Source organism: Macaca thibetana, chromosome X, assembly GCF_024542745.1.
Source record: "Macaca thibetana thibetana isolate TM-01 chromosome X, ASM2454274v1, whole genome shotgun sequence".
Lineage (NCBI taxonomy): Eukaryota > Metazoa > Chordata > Mammalia > Primates > Cercopithecidae > Macaca > Macaca thibetana.
The window spans coordinates 43,474,536-43,494,857 of NC_065598.1; the positions used below are offsets into that span (position 1 = coordinate 43,474,536).

Genomic DNA, 20,322 nt, shown 5'->3' on the forward strand with positions numbered 1-20,322 from the left:
GTTTCCATGTAGTTGAGTGGTTTTGATTGAGTTTCGTAGTCCTGAGTTCTAGTTTGATTGCACTGTGGTCTGAGAGACAGTTTGTTATAATTTCTGTTCTTGTACATTTGCTGAGGAGTGCTTTACTTCCAATTACGTGGTCAATTTTGGATTAAGTACGATGTGGTGCTGAGAAGAATGTATATTCTGTTGATTTGGGGTGGAGAGTTCTATAGATGTCTATTAGGTCTGCTTGCTGCAGAGATGAGTTCAATTCCTGGATATCCTTGTTAACTTTCTGTCTCGTTGATCTGTCTAATGTTGACAGTGGAGTGTTGAAGTCTCCCATTATTATTGTATGGGAGTCTAAGTCTCTTTGTAAGTCTCTAAGGACTTGCTTTATGAATCTGGGTGCTCCTGTATTGGGTGCATATATATTTAGGATAGTTAGCTCTTCCTGTTGAATTGATCCCTTTACCATTATGTAATGGCCTTCTTTGTCTCTTTTGATCTTTGATGGTTTAAAGTCTGTTTTATCAGAGACTAGTATTGCAACCCCCGCTTTTTTTTGTTCTCCATTTGCTTGGTAAACCTTCCTCCATCCCTTTATTTTGAGCCTATGTATGTCTCTGCGTGTGAGATGGGTCTCCTGAATACAGCAGACTGATGGGTCTTGACTCTTTATCCAGTTTGCCAGTCTGTGTCTTTTAATTGGAGCATTTAGTCCATTTACATTTAAGGTTAAGATTGTTATGTGTGAACTTGATCCTGCCATTATGATATTAACTGGTTATTTTGCTCGTTAGTTGATGCAGTTTCTTCCTAGCCTCGATGGTCTTTACATTTTGGCATGTTTTTGCAATGGCTGGTACCGGTTGTTCCTTTCCATGTTTAGTGCTTCCTTCAGGGTCTCTTGTAAGGCAGGCCTAGTGGTGACAAAATCTCTAAGCATTTGCTTATCTGTAAAGGATTTTATTTCTCCTTCACTTATGAAACTTACTTTGGCTGGATATGAAATTCTGGGTTGAAAATTCTTTTCTTTAAGAATGTTGAATATTGGCCCCCACTCTCTTCTGGCTTGGAGAGTTTCTGCCAAGAGATCTGCTGTTAGTCTGATGGGCTTCCCTTTGTGGGTAACTCGACGTTTCTCTCTGGCTGTCCTTAAGATTTTTTCCTTCATTTCAACTTTGGTGAATCTGGCAATTATGTGTCTTGGAGTTGCTCTTCTCGAGGAGTATCTTTGTGGCGTTCTCTGTATTTCCTGGATTTGAATGTTGGCCTGCCCTACTAGGTTGGGGAAGTTCTCCTGGATGATATCCTGAAGAGTGTTTTCCAACTTGGTTCCATTTTCCCCCTCACTTTCAGGCACCCCAATCAGACGTAGATTTGGTCTTTTTACATAATCCCAGACTTCTTGCAGGCTTTGTTCATTTCTTTTTCTTCTTTTTTCTTTTGGTTTCTCTTCTCGCTTCCTTTCATTCATTTCATCCTCAATCGCTGATACTGTTTCTTCCAGTTGATCGAGTCGGTTACTGAAGCTTGTGCATTTGTCATGTATTTCTCGTGTCATGGTTTTCATCTCTTTCATTTCGTTTATGACCTTCTCTGCATTAATTACTCTAGCCATCAATTCTTCCACTTTTTTTTCAAGATTTTTAGTTTCTTTGCGCTGGGTACGTAATTCCTCCTTTAGCTCTGAGAAATTTGATGGACTGAAGCCTTCTTCTCTCATCTCGTCAAAGTCATTCTCCGTCCAGCTTTGATCCGTTGCTGGCGATGAGCTGCGCTCCTTTGCCGGGGGAGATGCGCTCTTATTTTTTGAATTTCCAGCTTTTCTGCCCTGCTTTTTCCCCATCTTTGTGGTTTTATCTGCCTCTGGTCTTTGATGATGTTGATGTACTGATGGGGTTTTGGTGTAGATGTCCTTCCTGTTTGATAGTTTTCCTTCTAACAGTCAGGACCCTCAGCTGTAGGTCTGTTGGAGATTGCTTGAGGTCCACTCCAGACCCTGTTTGCCTGGGTATCAGCAGCAGAGGCTGCAGAAGATAGAATATTTCTGAACAGCGAGTGTACCTGTCTGATTCTTGCTTTGGAAGCCTCCTCTCAGGGGTGTACTCCACCCTGTGAGGTGTAGGGTGTCAGACTGCCCCTGGTGGGGGATGTCTCCCAGTTAGGCTACTCAGGGGTCAGGGACCCACTTGAGCAGGGAGTCTGTCCCTTCTCAGATCTCAACCTCCGTGTTGGGAGATCCACTGCTCTCTTCAAAGCTGTCAGACAGAGTCATTTGCGTCTCAGTTGAAAATGCAGAAATCACTGGTCTTCTGTGTCTCTTGCGCTGGGAGTTGGAGACTGGAGCTGTTCCTATTCGGCCATCTTGCTCCGCCCCTCCCTATTTTACTTTTCATCGATTAACTTATCACTAGCAGTACTTTGTAGGGAGCTAAGTATTTATTTTTTTGGTCCTTTTGGTAATTTATTATGTGACCGCCCCCCTCCCCCACCAACTAGACAATAAGCTCTGTGAAAGCAGAGATCTTGCGTGTGTTATTTCCTGCTTTATCCCTAGCACCCGGGAGAATATCTGGCATGTAGCCATCCTCAACAAATATTTGTTGCTGGCAGGCAAGAATTCAGACAAGTCAATTAATTCACCTCAGAAGGATGAAGAGCAATTCATTTTGCAAAGAACTTACTCTAGTGGGTCCACCAGAATGCATTTCTACTCAAAATCTGACATATCAAAAACGTATTTTAATGTCAAGGTGACCGTTTGATCACAGGTGTCCTCTAAAACTTTTAGTCCTAAGTTTTCTGTTCCAAATGTTTCTGTAACTACAAATTTAATACAAAATTTTGTCAAGGAAAAAATGTAAAGTACCAGAGCAGAAGGGTAGTTTTTCACCCGGACAAGGATTCAAAACAGACCCCCAAATATCAATAGCATAATGGCAGCTCCATCACTTATCTGCCTCATGTCTAAAGTCTACAGTTTCTTTTCATCAGTAACACCATTTTGGGCACTTGTTGGAAAACTAAAATGCTTCCCTTGCTGAATGTCATGTAAGTACCTGAAATTTTAAAGAGTTATTTTAAGGGCTTTGTTAATTATTATTTCCTCTGGTGTATTTAAATTCTAGGCCTGCACTGTTAGATTATTGAAAAGAAAGATACCTGTTCAATGCTGTACTAGCTACTTACAGAAATTTCTTACATTTTAAATGTATTTTAGCATTATGCTCCAGCTGAAACGTGTGTGTGTGTGTGTGTGTGTGTGTGTCTATTTTTAAGTACTTTGAACAAACTCTCTGTATTCTCAAGCTTTGGGCATAGTCCAAAATTGTCAAATGAGTCAGCAACCCAAGTTGAAAGGTAAAGCCTCTTGTAACAGGAATGGTCAATTCCATCATGCTGAAGGGAGGTATAATCCAGACCTGAGAAACCTGTGCTCCCTTACAAATTCCTCCTGAACAAAGAAGTAAATCCTTTGTCAACTCAAAATGGCAATGTCACCCCTTACACCTACAGTTGCAAAATTACATTTTCTATGTCTTTAGTGACAAAATTCTAAATCCAGAATATTATGCAGTGATGTTATGTTCTCCTGTGCTTCTTTGTCCCTCTGGATTTATGTTTGATTTTATGAGTCTTTATTTCCTTTACCCTGTATTGTATTTGTGGGGTTCTCCATGTGTATTCTTAGTGCTATGTCTTACTATGTCCATCTGTTATCTCATGCTTCCCCAATTCCTGGTCTCTCTTAACTGACCCAAATTCAAAGCCAATAAACATTTCTTTTCACATTTGTTAACTCAGCTGAAAATACAGAGATTTGGGAGTCATCTTAGGAAAAGTGAGTTTTGAATCCACTGAGTTTCACTAAAGGTTTGTGAAAGCAGTAGAATCACAGCACAAATTTTACATACACTAATACCATACAGAAAATATGTTCAAGGAAGTCTACTTATTGGATTAGGCCACTTTAATTGCAGTATCAGGACTCACCCTGTGGCTATTGGCCATACACCTGGGTGTGAAATCTGTACACTGGAAGTAATTGGGACACTCACTGAATACATGCACCGGAAGGGCATAAAGGCTCTTAAAGTCAGAGAAAGCAACTCAACGGCTTGGCTAAAACATTTCTTTTATGAGTTACCTACCCAGTTCAGAAACATAAACATAAACAAACACTGGTTCATTCAGGAAGAAGAATGGATTCCACCCCATATTCTAACCACAAGTCAAAAAAATGAAATAAAAATAACCTCTCCAGAAAATATAATAAGAGACACAAGAAAAATATTTGACTTTGCCAGCAATTAAAAATGAAAAATAACCATTTTTCACCTCCCAAGTTAGAATACCACATTCACTCTCAATTTGGAAAAGATTGATAAAGCAAAGGATGCTATTAAGTGATCCCAACAGTGTGACGAAACAAAGTTGGCTGGAAGAGTAACTGGTAAAGTACTTGAGAAAAACAATTTGGCAGTATCTGTCAAAGACATTAAACTGTACGTATTTTAAAATCAGGAATTGTTACCTTATGAGTCAATCTTAAGGAAATAATACCAAATATGGGAATAAGTAATTATTTCTGAATATATTTAGTGCACTGTCATTTATAATAACAACACACACACAATACATAACGTCCAATAGTCTGGTATTAGTTAAGTAAGCTATGGTATGCCTTATTTGACGTTACTTAAATTATGTTCTTAAAGACTGTAATAATATGGAAAATGCTTATGTTAGAAAATCATACATCTTTGTATCTTTGAAAAGATACAAAATCGTGTCTATACTATGACTGCAAATACAAATGTGTGGTTGGTACACATGTGCACACACACATAGCCAAAACAAATGTATATATTTTTAAGAGGCTGGAAAAAATACATACCTAAAGTTAAGAGTAGTTGTCTTTAAATGGTAGGTCTTTAAAGTAAATTTATAAAAATAATTCACCCAGAATTAGTTGAAAAAACCCCTATTTAGTCATGATACCAAAGGGGCAATTTCATTTACTGGACTATTTCCTGAATTATCTTTACAAATGATCAATTTTCTTTATAAACTTATACTTTTGAGATCCCTAAATTAAGCACTTAGTCACATAATTGCAAACTTCTCTATAAATCACAGTCCACCTTCCTTTACATTGCTACTAACCCGCTCTATTTCAGAAAAATAACCGATACAAGTAAATTGATAGAAATGCTGTCCCAAAGGTCAACTACTTGGTACGTTATGAAATTTACTTCAATTACAGGCTAATGATCAGATTGGGAGATGTAGAGAAAGATGCATATTATTTTTTCAAAGCTAGAGAGCTATTTCTTTTAATTGCTGTTTTAACCTGTTTTAACACCACTAATACATCTCTATTAGATTACAGTGTAAATCTTGGAATTTAATAACATTGTTTATATTATGCTTTTTAAACTGATGAATACAACATAATTATTGTTCATCAATTAAGGAACTGAACTTGGCATCAGTATCTGTAACTCTAGGCGAAGGAAAATATTTACTACATGTTAAACATAATGTCGAAATATATGCATATGTAAATATATTCATGTAGGTAAACACATTTCATACATGCATACATTAAATATATATGTATTTTCTTTAGTTGGAGTTTTCATGTGGAACATTTTGTTTATTTTATAAACATAAATTTATATACAGTATATACATAAATTATCTGTAAACACACACATATATATATTACTTACCAAATGCTTACTGTTTAGGATAATTGCTTAGGATAATCATTTTCTTAGTGATAAATGTTTTAGCTTCATTGGTCTTGTGCCATTTATGAATGGTAAACTAGAATGTGTCTTAATTTCCATTTAGTTTGCATTTCATTCCTGGATGCTTACCTTGTTTCAAATTATTTTCCAGGAATACCTACAATCCAGGAAACAATCACGTCAAACCATAGATGGATAAACTTTGATGAGTGGATTTATTCCTGCCAATATGACATCTTATTTGGGCTTTGGGCTTAACTACATAGAGGAGGTTTAGGTTTGATTTCAACACTCAAGATGGCCCAGAGTCAGCTTTCAAAGGATGGGAATGATATGGTTTGGCATGGTACATGGATGCTCTACTTAACGTTTGGAACTGGGTCAGAACTAGCCAGAACTGGGTCAGCCTCAGGACAGCGTCTTACCTAAAGAAGCTGAACAGGCTAAGAGTTTTTCCCAAAGGATCTCTCCCAGAACCAACCATCTCAGAAAAGCATATGAGAGGCACAGGCAACCCAGTAATCCTGGCATCTCTACCCTCGATCCAGGAGGCAGCACAAAATGATAACTTTGTAGGTGTACCTGCACTATGTGACATTCAGTAAATCACTGCAGATCATACTTTAAAATCTTAAGAGGGTGATCCTCAAAAGGTTAAACAAAGAGTTACCGTATGATCTAGCAGTTTCGCTCCTGGGTATATACCGAAGAGAAATAAAAATATCTCCACACAGAAACTTGTACAAGAATGTTCATAGCAGCACCATTCATAATAACCAAAAATTGGAAAGAACCCAAATGTCCATCAACTAATTAAAAGATAAATAAATTATGGTATACCCATATTATAGAACATTATTTGGCCTTAAAAGGGAATGAAATATTGATCCATGCTACAACGTGGATGAACCCTGAAGACATGATGCTAAATGAAAGAAGCCAGACACAGAAGGTCACACAGTGTTTGATTCCATTTGTATAAAATGTTCATAATTGGCATATATCTAGAGACAGAAAGTACATTAATGGTTATAAGGAGCTGAGAGATTGACGGTGGTGATGGGGAATGAGGAATGACTGCTAAGGGATGTGGAGTTTTCTTTTAGGGGGACAAAATGTTCAAAAATTACATTGGAGTGATGATCATAAGACCCTGTGATTCTATGAGAACCCACTGAATTGTACATTTGAAATGGGTGAATTGTATGTGAATAATGTCTCAACAAAGCTATTATTTAAAATCTTATGAAGATAAAATTTTAGAACCAATAAGATTGATCATTATTATCATTGCTCTTTCAAGTGATTCAGAGGTTTTCATGAAAAATGTTGTAGCAGGTATTGTCGATGTTGCACCCATATTCCCTCCTCATTCACTTCCACGAACAACCATTGTTTACTTGAACTACAGCGACTGACTCTTTGCCCAAAAGCTTTTTTTTTTTTTTTTTTTTTCTGGCTGCAGGCTCTAATGTAATTCACACAGGTCTGTCAGACGAGGAAGGACCACTAAAAGTGAATTTTAGAATATATTTGGAAGAATGATCAAAAGTTACCTAAGTCACGGGTACTAGGAAGACTACACGTGAGAGAAGCAGGTACAAAGGCCAGAGGTTGCAGATTATTCAAGAACTTCAAAGTGGATCAGGGTAGCTACAGAGCCCTAGGAAGAGTCACGGGAAACAAGGCATCCGAAGTATGTCGAGTTCAGGTCTTCAGTGTTTCTGGGCCATAACCATCATTTCAGACTTTATCCTGGGGGTAATGGGGTCCATGGAAAGATCTGAAGCAGAAGAGTAAACCTCATGAGATTTACATTTTAGAAAAATTGCCCTTCCAGGAGAAATGTGTGAAAGAAATACACCAGGCTGTTAACACGGGTCACCTCAGGAGGGCAGGAATGAGGTGAAAGTCAACAAATATTTAGCTTTGTCTTTGAACAACTATGTTTGCATCACTTCTGAAAATAAATATGTTTTGTGACTAAAAAATATCCAATCTGTTTTTTTCCCATTCACAAGTTTGTAATTCCTTTACTGTAAGAATGAACTAGAAGGATGAACCTTGAGGATGTTATGCTAAGTGAAATAAGCCGGACACAAAAGGACACATTCTGTATGAGAGCAGTCAAATGCATAGAGATAGAAAGTAGAATGATGGTTGCCAGGGGCTGGGGAAGAAGGGAATGGGGAGTTATTGCTTAATGCGTACAGAGTTTCTGTTTGAGAAGATGCAATGGTTCTGGAGATGGATGGTGGTGATAGTTGTACAACAATGTGAATGTACTTAATGCCACTAAACTCTAACCTAAAAACAGTTAATATGGTAAATTGTATGTTAGGTATATTTTATCATAATAGAAAAACAAAATGGAGGGGCATGGAGACAGTTAAGTGGTTACCACTGTGGGCAACTGTGGGGGAAATCCGGGAGACACTGTGGAGCACAATTTAGCTATCCTAAGAGATGAGGAAGATGAGTTGCTCATCCATCAAATCATGTTAGTCATAGACTGATGGCTGCTTTTGGGAAAACATTAGCCCCACTCCCACTGCTCGCCTGCCTGGGTTTGAGCCAAGAGGAGTTCCAGTGGCCAGAGAAAGCCTGCGGGCAAAAACTAGCATCAGACAGAGGCCTTAAGTTCATGTGTATGAAAATAAGTGCCAAGGAGATTTGGTGAGATCCCTGCAATGTCTGCTACAAATGTCAAGACTCTTGGCTTGAAACCTGGCCAGAATATGGTTCCACTTCCTGAAACCGGAAACATTAGTGGCCAAAGAAGTAGAAGCAGGCAAAGGAAGGGAGCTGGCAAAGGAGACTGGTGGAGCACTAGTGATTTAGGAGGGAAGCAGGAAATTGTGCTACCATGGAAGTGATGAGGAGAAGTGACGTTTTAGAACGCCCAGTTGATATATAGCCCAAGAAACTAGAAATTCTTTTCTTAGATCATGGAAAGTATTTTAGAAAACAGTATTAATTAAATAACAGTTTATAGGCTCTAAACACCCCATACTGCACTGTACTACAAAACTCAAGTGTCAAAGATGGAAAAAACAATATTCAACTAGACAACAGTATGAGATAAGTGTTTCCACTCATCTCTTTATTTCCTTTCACTTAATGTATGAATTATACAAACCAATATACTGCACAGACCACCTTTTAGGAAGGCTGTATTTGTTGAGGAAAAAAATAGCATTCCTTTCCTTATCATGTGTACAAGAATTATATGTAATCAAAGTCCTTTAGAAATACCAGGCAGATATTGCTGTTATTATATTTTGCACATGTATTTTGTTTGTTCTTCACATACAGCTGTAACTACAAAATTGAATAAGCTCCCACTTTAAAAACTACTTGCAGATATCATTTTTCACCTGTCATGGAGGCCTTCATTGCATTTTTAAAATATTGAAAAATGATGCTAAAATTTATATATAGGATGCATCATTTAAAAGCTGGTTTAAATTATAAGTGCTAACGCTTCTTTTTAAAAATCCTTTTTTTTCTAAGAAAAAGTATTCAAACATCTTTACACATAAATATATATTCAATGGAATTTTAAAATTCACGAATCCCTTTAATTTTAAAGATTAATTTTAAATGTATTCTCAAGCAACCTTTAAACCTACAGACTCCTTCCAAAGGATTTTATCTAGGGGGAAGGAAGCCAGATTTAAAAAAAATATCTGTTTGGCGAAATATATTTTTAAAAGAACACAATAGGAGAAAAGAAATGTTTTCCCATTTTCATCAGCTTCTGCTAGTTTTCTGATCACAAACTAAAACCCAGAAATAAAGCAAGTGCACGCCCCAAATGATTTTTCTTCTACATGCAAAATGCTTTTACCTTTCCTACTTACTGTCATCTCAACCTCTTTGTATTTTTCCCCATTTCACAGACCTGTCCACTGGAAGCTCAATACTGTGGACTGGCCGACTGATTTATCTACAGAAAACTCATTTCCCCCTCGGACACATTCTCTATGAAATCAGAGAGAAAGGAACAAGGGGAGAGAAGCAGGGCACAGGTGGTATATTTTGGATGTTCTGCCTTTTATCAACTAGGACCATATGATTTCCTTTCAGACACTGACCGTTCCTGTGTGCGGCCCAATTTCTGATAACATAAAAGGCACGTATGATATTCTACTTATACCCCTTATAAGGCCAGAAATATCATACCACCTATGAGTAAAACTTAAAAAGCTAGCAGAGGACAGAGACTTGGAAAGCAAAGCCAAAGTGATGTTGGTATCCATTCTAACTTTGTCCAAAGGCAAAGCTCTTTCAAGGCACCGAGAGGCTTCTTTCATTGAAAAAGTACATTTTTGTGCATGCGCCAAAAATAAATAAGCAGAGAAAATGTAATTTCACATCAATTCTTGTGTGTGTGTGTGTGTGTGTGTGTGTGTGTGTGTGTGTGTGTGTGAATGTGTTGAACTGGAACCTGATTATTCATTCCTAGCACTTAGCATACAGGAGGCATTCAGTTAATGTTTTCTAAATGATAGCCTCGTAGCAGACGGGGATAGAATGGCACGTTGCCAGCAAAGATTTCGGGTAGATAGTAAATACAAGAGGCTGAATCACAGGGTTGAAGACTAGCCCGCAATTTCCTTTTACAGACCCTTCCGTAAACAATGTGCTTTTTCTTTTTCAGTCAGAGAACAGGATTCTCAAAGTGCTAACGGTGTCATAACACTAATAGTGTAGCTGCATGAAGTGTAGTTTGATGGGGTATGGGAAGGACAAGATCTCTCTCCCTCTATTATAATTTGTTATGGAAAAGAACAAAGTGCTGTTCCCACTAGACTTTAAATAATGCTAAATTTTGTACAGCCTCTGACTTTTTCTATGCTTTTCTAATCATCTTCAAGAAAATGAGCTGGGAGATAAAGCCTGCCTTTGTCTCCCAGCCGCTTTGCGCTGCCGTAGTCTGAGCACCTTGCTTTGGTTCCCCTCCCCACGCTGCTGTACATCACTCACATAGCAAATAAGCAGTTGAGGGGTTAGCTTCCCCAGTGACCTGCATCCAATTTTAACAGAGACCTACTTAGAATCTTTAGGACCCCAAAGTGTATGATTCCTGTCTTTCTCAATAAAACAGAGGGACTTTTCTGTCCATCTCTAAACTTAGATTAAATGGATAGTTGTCTCTTCCGCCCTGTTGTAAAAACAATAGCAGATTAGTAAATATAAAATAAAATGAAAGGAAATAATTTTTCTGACTCTTACATCATTTTTTGAATCACATAGAAAATTAAATCTCTGGACATGCTGATTCAAAATGTTGCAACTCATTTAAACAATGGTTATTTCCAAGTAGCACAATCAAAAGGTCAAAACCCTATAGAACACCCCCTCACAATCGTGATTTCCTATCTTTCTAGTTCACTTGCTCAAACTGCTCTAATATAAATGTTCTTTAATGACACAAAGACCTCCAATCTATTAACATCTCCATTTGAATCTATGAACCAGCTTGCTCCCTCACAACCTCCCTTTCTCCCTTATCCATCAAGAACTCCATTGTCCATTTTTTTCATAATCACTTTCAGCATTTTCGACACCCTGTGAGAAATCCTACAGGAAGCTGCATGAAATGGTCATAGGATAAGGGAAAGAATAGAGGTATGTGCCAACAGTACTATTTTTCTAAGAACCCAGAATCTGAGCTGGATCCAAAGTGGTGGCTTGGAAGAGATGGACAGCGTCCAACCTTCTGTATCCAGTCTTCACAGATTAGGGCTGTTTCATAATTTCTCTCTTGGTTGTACTGCCATGGATTTCTCCAGTAAAGGAAGGAATCCATATTTCGAGCACTTCCAGAGCAGAGGCTCTAAATTTCAGCTCTGAATCAGCACACAGAGTGGTCAGAGAAGAATGGAATTCCCCAGAGAGTGTTTGGGCCAGCTTAGTGATCAACCTCTACCTTTCACCCTTACTTTGGGAGCTCTCAGGGCACCAAAGAGTGATTATCCAGAACTGATGAGGCTAAGCACCTTCCCCAGGCCCTACCGGCCTCTTGCATCCTTGATGGAGGCCATTAAAGAACATGGGCGGTGGCTCACGCCTTTAATCCCAGCACTTTAGGAGGCCAAGGCAGGTGGATCACGAGGTCAGGTGATCGAGACCATTCCGGCTAACATGGTGAAACTCCGTCTCTACTAAAAATACCAAAAATTAGCCAGCCATGGTGGTGGGTACCTGCAGTCCCAGCTACTCGGGAGACTGAGGCAGGAGAATGGCGTGAAACTGGGAGGCGGAGCTTGCAATGAGGCAAGAGTGCCATTGCACTCCAACCTGGGCAACAGAGTGAGACTCTGTCTCAAAAGAAAAGAAAAGAAAAGAAAAGAAAAGAAAAGAAAAGAAAAGAAAAAAAGAAAAGAAAAGAAAAGAAAAGGACATGGGAAAGGTCATGCCTTTTAATTGCTTCTCTCTTCAACTGACTGAAGCTTCATGATTAGAACATCTTGTGACATGCTAAGCAAAAATACTGTTCAGTCATCCTCTGTCTAGCTTAGGATCCCCTGGTAAGCAGCATCTGGGATGGGTTTGCACATAGAAGCTTTATCAGGGTTCAACACATAGAAAGAAAGGAAGCAGGATTGGGCAGAGGAAGGAGTTGAACTGAGAGATGCAATCACAACAGAGAAATCAATCAGTCCTACAGTGAGCTCTCAGGCTAATGTGGCCCTTCAGAGTTGTCCTACATTGAAGCAAGAGGGTACAAAGGCCTGGGTGAGTCAGCTCCCTTCAGTCAAGGGTGACTTTCAGAGAGGGACTTGGCTGTGAGCCAGCAGCAGCCAACACTCTCAGCAGGTCCTGAAGGTAGTGGGACAGCCTACTATAGCATCCACTATACAATGAGTGAAAGTGAAATTTCAACACTCTATGTATATTAGAATATAGATTTAAGTTCCAACTACTTAAAGCTATATTTCAAAGAAGAACATGTGAATTTGCTGGTTATCTATCCAGTAAATTCCATTGCCAAATCCTCCTTCAGGGACTCTGAGGACCTTGAGGTGAAGTTGCTATCCTCCTTTTCTCTGTCTCATCTGATCCAGATAAGCATGTCTTTCTCAGCACCCATCACCCCTCCGAACATTCACCTCTACACATCTGCCTCCTTCTGCTTGGTGTACCCCTGAAAGATGGGCACATGTATTACCCATCAGTGTGTTCCCACACCTAGCCCAATGTTTGGTAAGTAGGGCACTCGATAAGGGTTTATTGAATGACTGAATGAATCAATGAGTGAACAAATTTCTTTTTCTCCCCTGCAGAACAATGACATAGGGAAATACATTTGATGGAACGAGGACTACTCTTTTAGTGCACGCCTTTATGTGTATTTATCATTGGTGCTTAACAAGGTCTGTTTGATTTCGACTAACTGGCACAGAATAAAAGGGCTATTCTGAAACAGTCGACTCTATCTTATGGGTCTCCTAAATAAACTAAACTCTATCACAGGATTTGAATGCAAAATACAGAGGAAATTAAAATGTAAAACATGAAACAGCTGTTTGATCAGCTGTTACAATAGACTGTGAACAAAGGCTATATTCATGTTTTATCTAGATGGGTAAAAATAATTAATCATAGAAAATGGTTTGTTACACAGCTATCGATTTTCTTTTCTTTTCTGCATGGAAACACAACAGTTATCTAATTAATGACGGTAAACTTTTGGAAGCACAGGCTAGATGGTAACCAATGAATTTAAAAGTACTATAAAAGTGTATGTTCCCAGTAGATAATGGTAGGCATAAGGTAGTAATTGCAAAAAAAAAAAAAAAAACCAGCTTTCCTGCATGTTACAGAGAGCAAAATTTACTTGCCACCACTAAAATGTTCTAAAATGTTACAAAACTGAAGATATTTTTAATTTCTAGTGTCTACAACTTCATTAAATTATAACTGCAAACTGGTAAAGAATCTTGATTATCTCTGTACCGTCTGGGGAACGGTTGGGTAGGGAGGAAATGTTGGTTTCCTATTGAAATGGCTAAGAACTCCATTATTACAATTCCATCAGACGGTAAATTGGTAAAACTTTCTTGGGGTGACAATTTTGCTATAATTATTAAATGCCTTAAAAAGGTTTCTAACATTTGTCTCTGGAAATTTCCTAAAGAAAAAATCAGAATTATGTGCAACAATTTAGGTTCAAAACAGCTTTGTTGAAAATAGCAGAAAGTTTGAAAAAAACACAAATGTTCAGCAATAGGAGATTGATTTCAACAAGTTGTAATACAATCATATGAACTAATGTTATAAAATTATGAAAAAACTTTTAAAACATAGGTAAACATTCATAATATGTTGGTATTTATTTTTAAAGGGGATACAAGTAAGTACAGTAAATACAACATAAAGTTTGCATACAGAAAATATAGGTGGCAATAGTAACAGTGGTAAATATTTTATGGAGTTCAATTATGGAAGATTTTCATTTTCTTTTTGCCATTTTCTATAATTTGCAGATCTTCAGAATAAACTTGTATTATTTCTGCATTCATGTTATTAAAAATGATACTCGCACCTCTCTAAAAAATTTCCTCAAACTGTAGATCATCAAGATGGAATGTGATTGCTTCTTTCATTTCTATCAGTGGCCTTTCTTCTTACAAAATGTTTGAAGTAATTTTGGTTATTAACTAATTTGGTTATTAATTCTTCACTTTATCCTTCTTAAAAAAAGATGCTTTGCTGGATAACAAAAGCTCTTCCAATGAGCTTGTTTCTTTAATGTAGAAAACTGGAAAATAACCCAAAGAAGTGAGATATAATTTAAAGACGTAATATCAATACACAATTTAATACACACACACAACTGGGATCACAGGAATAAAAAGTAGCCCCAACTTCAAAATATGAAGTAAGGATTCCAAATTCAATTAAAAGAATCATTAAAAATGTTGGAGAGGTTAAGCAAAAGAGAGGATTATTTAGGCTAGAAGGAGAGCAAATAAAACTAAGGATTCAGTAGGACACCTTCATCATTGTGTACTTCTGATAAATGTTGATGAAGAGGAGAATAGAATTGAAAATGGCCTAGCTAAGAGATGCCTAACATAAGATCAAGAGCTCAAATTTCAGATATAAAGTGGAAATTAGATAGTATATGACATTTAAGATGCCATTAAATGGAGACTATGGTAAGATGACTAACATTTGAAAGGTCAGACCTACCTGAAGATGTTTGCTGGTGGTGCCCCCTCTCACAAAACAAAACATTTAAATGACAGGTTTTCTCATTTTTGTTTGGTTGTTTGTTTTTGTGTGGAGTCTTGCTTTGTCGCCAGGCTGGAGTGCAGTGGTGCCATCTCGGCTCACTGAAACCTTCACCTCCCGGGTTCAAGTGATTCTCCTGCCTCAGCCTCCCAAGTAGCTGGGACTACAGGTGCACGCTGCCATGCCCAGCTAATTTTTGTATTTTTAGTAGAGACGGGGTTTCATCACGTTGGCCATGATGGTCTCTATCTCCTGACCTCGTGATTCGCCCGCCTGGGCCTCCCAAAGTGCTGGGATTACAGGTGTGAGCCACCGCGCCCGGCTGACAGTTTTTATATAACAAATAAGATGAACTACTCACTTTGTGTTTGAGATTGCCAGAGATACACGTTTTATCATTTAGTAAACTGGGCCATAGCCCTCAGGAAGAAAATCTCTGTTTTTAGTTTTTTAAAGAAGAAAAAATGTAAATACCGTCATGTCCTTCAATCCCAATGATAAAACTTTGGAGGGAAGTTTGCATAAAGAAAATATAGGTGGCAATAGTAACAGTGGTGAATGTTTTATGGAGTGCCTACAACTTCATTAAATTACCACTAATTATTGTTTGTGATACTTCTTTTCTGGATAGGCTGCCAGCAAGACAGTGAAGAAAGCAAAGTGCATCTTTGGAGACCTCCTTCTACTCATTCTTGCCTTCTTTCTATCCCCATTTCTCTTGAAACCTCCCTTGGGCATTCAGAATAACCCAATACATTATAATCAGCTGATCACCTCTCAACCTCTTCCTGAATTTCTATCCATGTCTTGGCTTCCCTGGTTGTCAGGCACACAACCGTCCACCCTATTTTTATAGCATAAACTGTCAGTGCCTTCCTATTTCCCACAGCGGGAAAAACCTAACTTTTCGCTTTTTCAATCACTCATTTTTGGATCCTGCCCCACTCCTACTAACTTTCTTTCCCATGTCTCCCCATCCTTTTATTCTAGACAAGCTGAACTTTCTACTGTCCTGTAAATATAAATATCACCTGATAACTGAAGTCTCTGGCCCTATGATTTAAATGATTCCTCCCATCTTTAAAGCCTCTCTCTTCTCTACCTTCCCAAACCTGGACTGTTCTTCAGAACCTATTAAATTCTACTCCCTTAATGAGACTTTCTCCAACTCCTGGGGTCTTTAATGATTCTTCTAACTTAGTCCTTGGGTCCCACAGTTCAGAATTCAATTACGCATTATTTTAATTGTTCCTTATTGCGTGTATGTGCTAGTCTTGTGTCTCCATCTGCATTTTAAGTTTAGTGAGGCTGGGGACTTAGCCTTACTCTTTTTCTATACCTTCCTTCAGTAAATAAACGTATGCTGACTTAGGAAACATTGCTAACAGGGAATTGGCTTTCTGTATTTTTATTTACTGAGTTAACGGAGGAGGCTGAAGATGGATCCATTTTGTGAGCATGGAAACAGAAAGTAGAAATAGTGCATTCAAACTATTAGTGATTCCAACCTCCCACCTGGCATCATTTGATCAGGATGCCCTTCTGTTTGCATTTTCTCCTAAGGCTGAGGGCTCATCCTCCAGGACAGTAATTTTATTCAAAAGAAGTGGCTGTGAGGTCTGGAGCCAGCCCTTTTCCCTCTCTAAATGTGCTTTTTCTTGGATGTAAAACCAGGCGACCTTAACTAGTGTGTAAAACTCTAAAGATGTTTCCATCTTCAGTCACCAATGATTCTATTAAAGCAAAGCAGTTTTTAACTTGGTCTTCTAAGTTTGTTCCTTGAACATTCAAAATCAGGAAGGAAATTTATACCATTGTGGCCTCCTCTTAGGGGAAATAACAACTTTTATGCAGACACATTACTAATAAATTAAGCCCAGCGAATGAGATCCTTGCAAAAGCATAATGGTACATATTTAACCTGAGCAAATTTCCAAAGGATTCTCTTGTGGGGCTAAAAACACTCATTCTTCAGACACATATTACACCTGAACATGGCCCCTCAATTTGGCTCACTTTTGCACCCTATAAGGGTATTCAATCTTGCATGATTCCAGGGTGCCCTCAATTAAATACTGCCCAGTGACTTGTACAAATAACAAAGTTAACATTTATTGAGAATTGTAGGAGTTAGCCCAGGAACATTCCCCCACTTTTGAAGTACCAAGACAAATTGAAGAAACTTGGCTGAAGAAGTACCAAGACAAATTGAAGAGACAAGCTCTTTGAAAGGGCTTTTGATATCTAGCAGGGCATCTTTTGCAGAGGATAAATTGAAGAATTAATAACCACATTTATTTATTTATTTATTTATTTATTTATTGAGACAGAGTCTCACTCTGTGGCCCAGGTTGGCGTGCAGTGGCACAATCTCGGCTCACTGTAACCTCCGCCTCCTGGGTCCAAGTGATTCTCCTGCCTCAGCCTCCCAAGTAGCTAGGGACTAGAGGCATGCGCCACCATGCCTGGCTAAGTTTTTGTATTATTAGTAGAGACGGGGTTTCACCATGTTGTTCAGGCTGGTCTTGAACTCCTGACCTCAAGTGATCCACCCACCTTGGCCTCCCAAAGTGCTGAGATTACAGGCTTGAGCCACCACGCCTGGACAATAACCACATTTATTAATAACAAAAATTCTCTCAAATTTTTTAAGAAGAAAGGCCACTGATATAAATGAAAGATGCAGTCACATTCCATCTTGGTGATTTATACTTTGAGGAATTTTTTTAGAGAGAGAAGAGTATGGTGTTTCTGGAAATATGAGTTGCAGAAATAACACATATTTGTTGTGAATATCTGTAAATTACAGAAAATGGAAAAATAATGAAAATCATCCGTAATTGAACTCCACAAAAAAACTAACCACTGTTACTATTGCCACCCCTATTGCCAAAGCTCCACATTTTGGGGAACAGATGGGATTTGAACCCAAGTCCCAGGCCTCCAGTGCCCTTGTGTTTAACAGCTGTGTGATCTTCCTTCCCGTTCGTATAAGAATGTTTTACGTTTATAGTTTCTGACATATTTATCTCTTAAAATATATCTTAAAATAATTAGAGTTAAAGTTTTTTGTTTAAATTAAGCTGCTGACTTTCTCACATCATCTGTGTTAGTAAATCATATACAAGCCAAGAAAACAGGGCTTGGAAGCAGAATCCCTGTTACAGGCTAATGTTCCCTGAGTGTGCGTGCACGTGCGCGCACGTGTGTGTGTGTCAGTGCATTCACATGCACAGCCACAAACCACTTTCTCAACCCAAAATTTGACAGTGACGAAGCTGGCGCACTGGCACTTCAGACCACTAGTTGCTAGCGGACATTTTGTCAGCCTGATGAACAATAATAATCGATATCTATTGTGTGCCTGCCAAATGCCAAGCCACATTCCAAGCACTTTACATGTATTTTCTCCTTCTTTTTTTTCTTTTTCTTTCTTTTTCTTTTTTTTTTTGAGACGGAGTCTCGCTCTGTGGCCCAGGCTAGAGTGCAGTGGCCGGATCTCAGCTCACTGCAAGCTCCGCCTCCCGGATTCCCGCCATTCTCCTGCCTCAGCCTCCCGAGTAGCTGGGACTACAGGCGCCCGCCACCTCGCCCAGCTAGTTTTTTGTATTTTTTGTATTTTCTCCTTTAATCCTCTCAGCCACTTTATGAAATAGATGCCATTATTATCCCCATTTCCAAATGAGAAAACTAAGGCATGGGAAGGTTAACTATTTTGCCCAAGGTGGCACACCTAGTTAGTGGTGGAACCAGGGTAGACACCATGCTCTTAACCCCTAGGCTCTACGTAGCACTGCCCCTGTATGTATGGCAGGGAGTCTAGACCTCAATACCCAGTCAAAAGAGAAGGAAATTGTGGCCATTGTCAATGGTCAAGCCAAGTCTTAAGCCTGCCCTGGTGACTTCTGAGGACACGTGAGGGCCTAGAAATTGTGACTCTAATGGCAACTGGCTCTGCTCGCACAGCCCACCAACCGGCCCCATCACTGTGTACCAGGGGTGTTAGAATCAAGCAGAAAGAACAAGGCTTTGCCATTCTTAACCTTCACAGAGCTTTTGTCATTCTAATCAAGCTCCTAACACCTTGCACAGCATGTAGACAATGCTTGATATGCTACCTTTTTATCATTTATTATTAAATATTATTAAATAAATAATATCATTTGTTATGAATGCATTTATCGTCTATTGTAGTTAAGACAGGAAACAAGTGGCTTTAATGAAGACCAGATCAGAATTGGAACAACAGCCAGGTTGAGGTGAGGCGGAAGTACAGATCTAAGGCTTCCAGAATTTCTCCTGATGCGGAACCTAGTGGGTCTCACAGCCCAAAGTGAGCCTGAGTTCCTCAGGCCCCTTGTGGGGGGATAAAGGGATGGACTGAGTCAGGATGAGGCTGAAGCCAGGCAAGTCTCTCCTGATGCCTACAAGTATACATGGCGTCCTGTTGCCACCTTATCTATGCTGCACATCCAGAAAAATTATTGGTTGGTGAAAAGAAGTGATTATATAAAAATGCCTGTTTCTGCTCCCTTAGATTGAAAAACTCTACAAGACAAACAAGGATATATTTCCAAAAAGGTAGTGTAAGGCACCTATAAGCCAAAGCTGAAGTGATCGCTGTTGATGGTCCTACATGTGCATTCTTTCCAATCCTTGAAACAAGTCGGCCAGGAAGGCATTATGAGTCTCATTTTAAAGATGAGGCAGCTGAAATACTGGGAGGTTATATACCTTTTAAGGTTCCATATACGTAAGCGTAGGAAATGAGATTCATAACTAGTTTGTTTGACACTAAAACCTATTCTATGCCCCCCCCCACCCCCGGCTTTTTTTATAGACAGTCTTCGTCTGTGGCCCACGCTTGAGTATAATGGCATGATCACAGCTCACTGCAGCCTCGAACTCCTGGGCTCAAGCAATCCTCTCACTTCAGCCTCCAGAGTTGCTGGGGCTCCAGGTGCACTCCTCTCTACCCAGCTGTGTGTGTGTGTGTGTGTGTGTGTGTGTGTGTGTCTGCGCGCGCACGCGCGTGTGTGTGTAGAGCCATGTCTCATTATGTTGCCAGAGCTGGTCTCAAACTCCTGGGCTCAAGCAATCCTCCCGTCTCAGCCCTCCAAGTTAAATCCTACGTTCTTTTAATATTGCTGTATTACCTCTGTCTATTCTTTCCTTGACTAGGATATACAAATTTCCAGGCACATCCGTATAATTATTATTTTTTAGGACATTCAAGTGGGTTACAGGAGCCCAGGGAAGTTCTCCATTTTTCTTCACCAAAGGTGAGAAAGAGACTTTGCCATTAACACATGGGCCACATCTGCCCACCACA

At 39.1% G+C, this 20,322-nt stretch overlaps 1 protein-coding gene across 3 annotated transcripts in view; it reads right to left on the minus strand.

The window, feature by feature from the left end:
* Nucleotides 1-20,322, minus strand: part of MAOB (monoamine oxidase B) — a 713,383-nt gene that overhangs the window by 98,643 nt on the left and 594,418 nt on the right. The window contains exon 1 of one of the 3 annotated variants that reach the window (XM_050775653.1): nucleotides 7,301-7,520. The exons of the other annotated variants lie outside the window; for them this stretch is intronic. The gene's annotated coding sequence lies outside the window, so the exon portion shown is untranslated. Of the gene's footprint in view, nucleotides 1-7,300; nucleotides 7,521-20,322 lie in introns of those variants that run through there. 3 annotated transcript variants of the gene reach the window in all.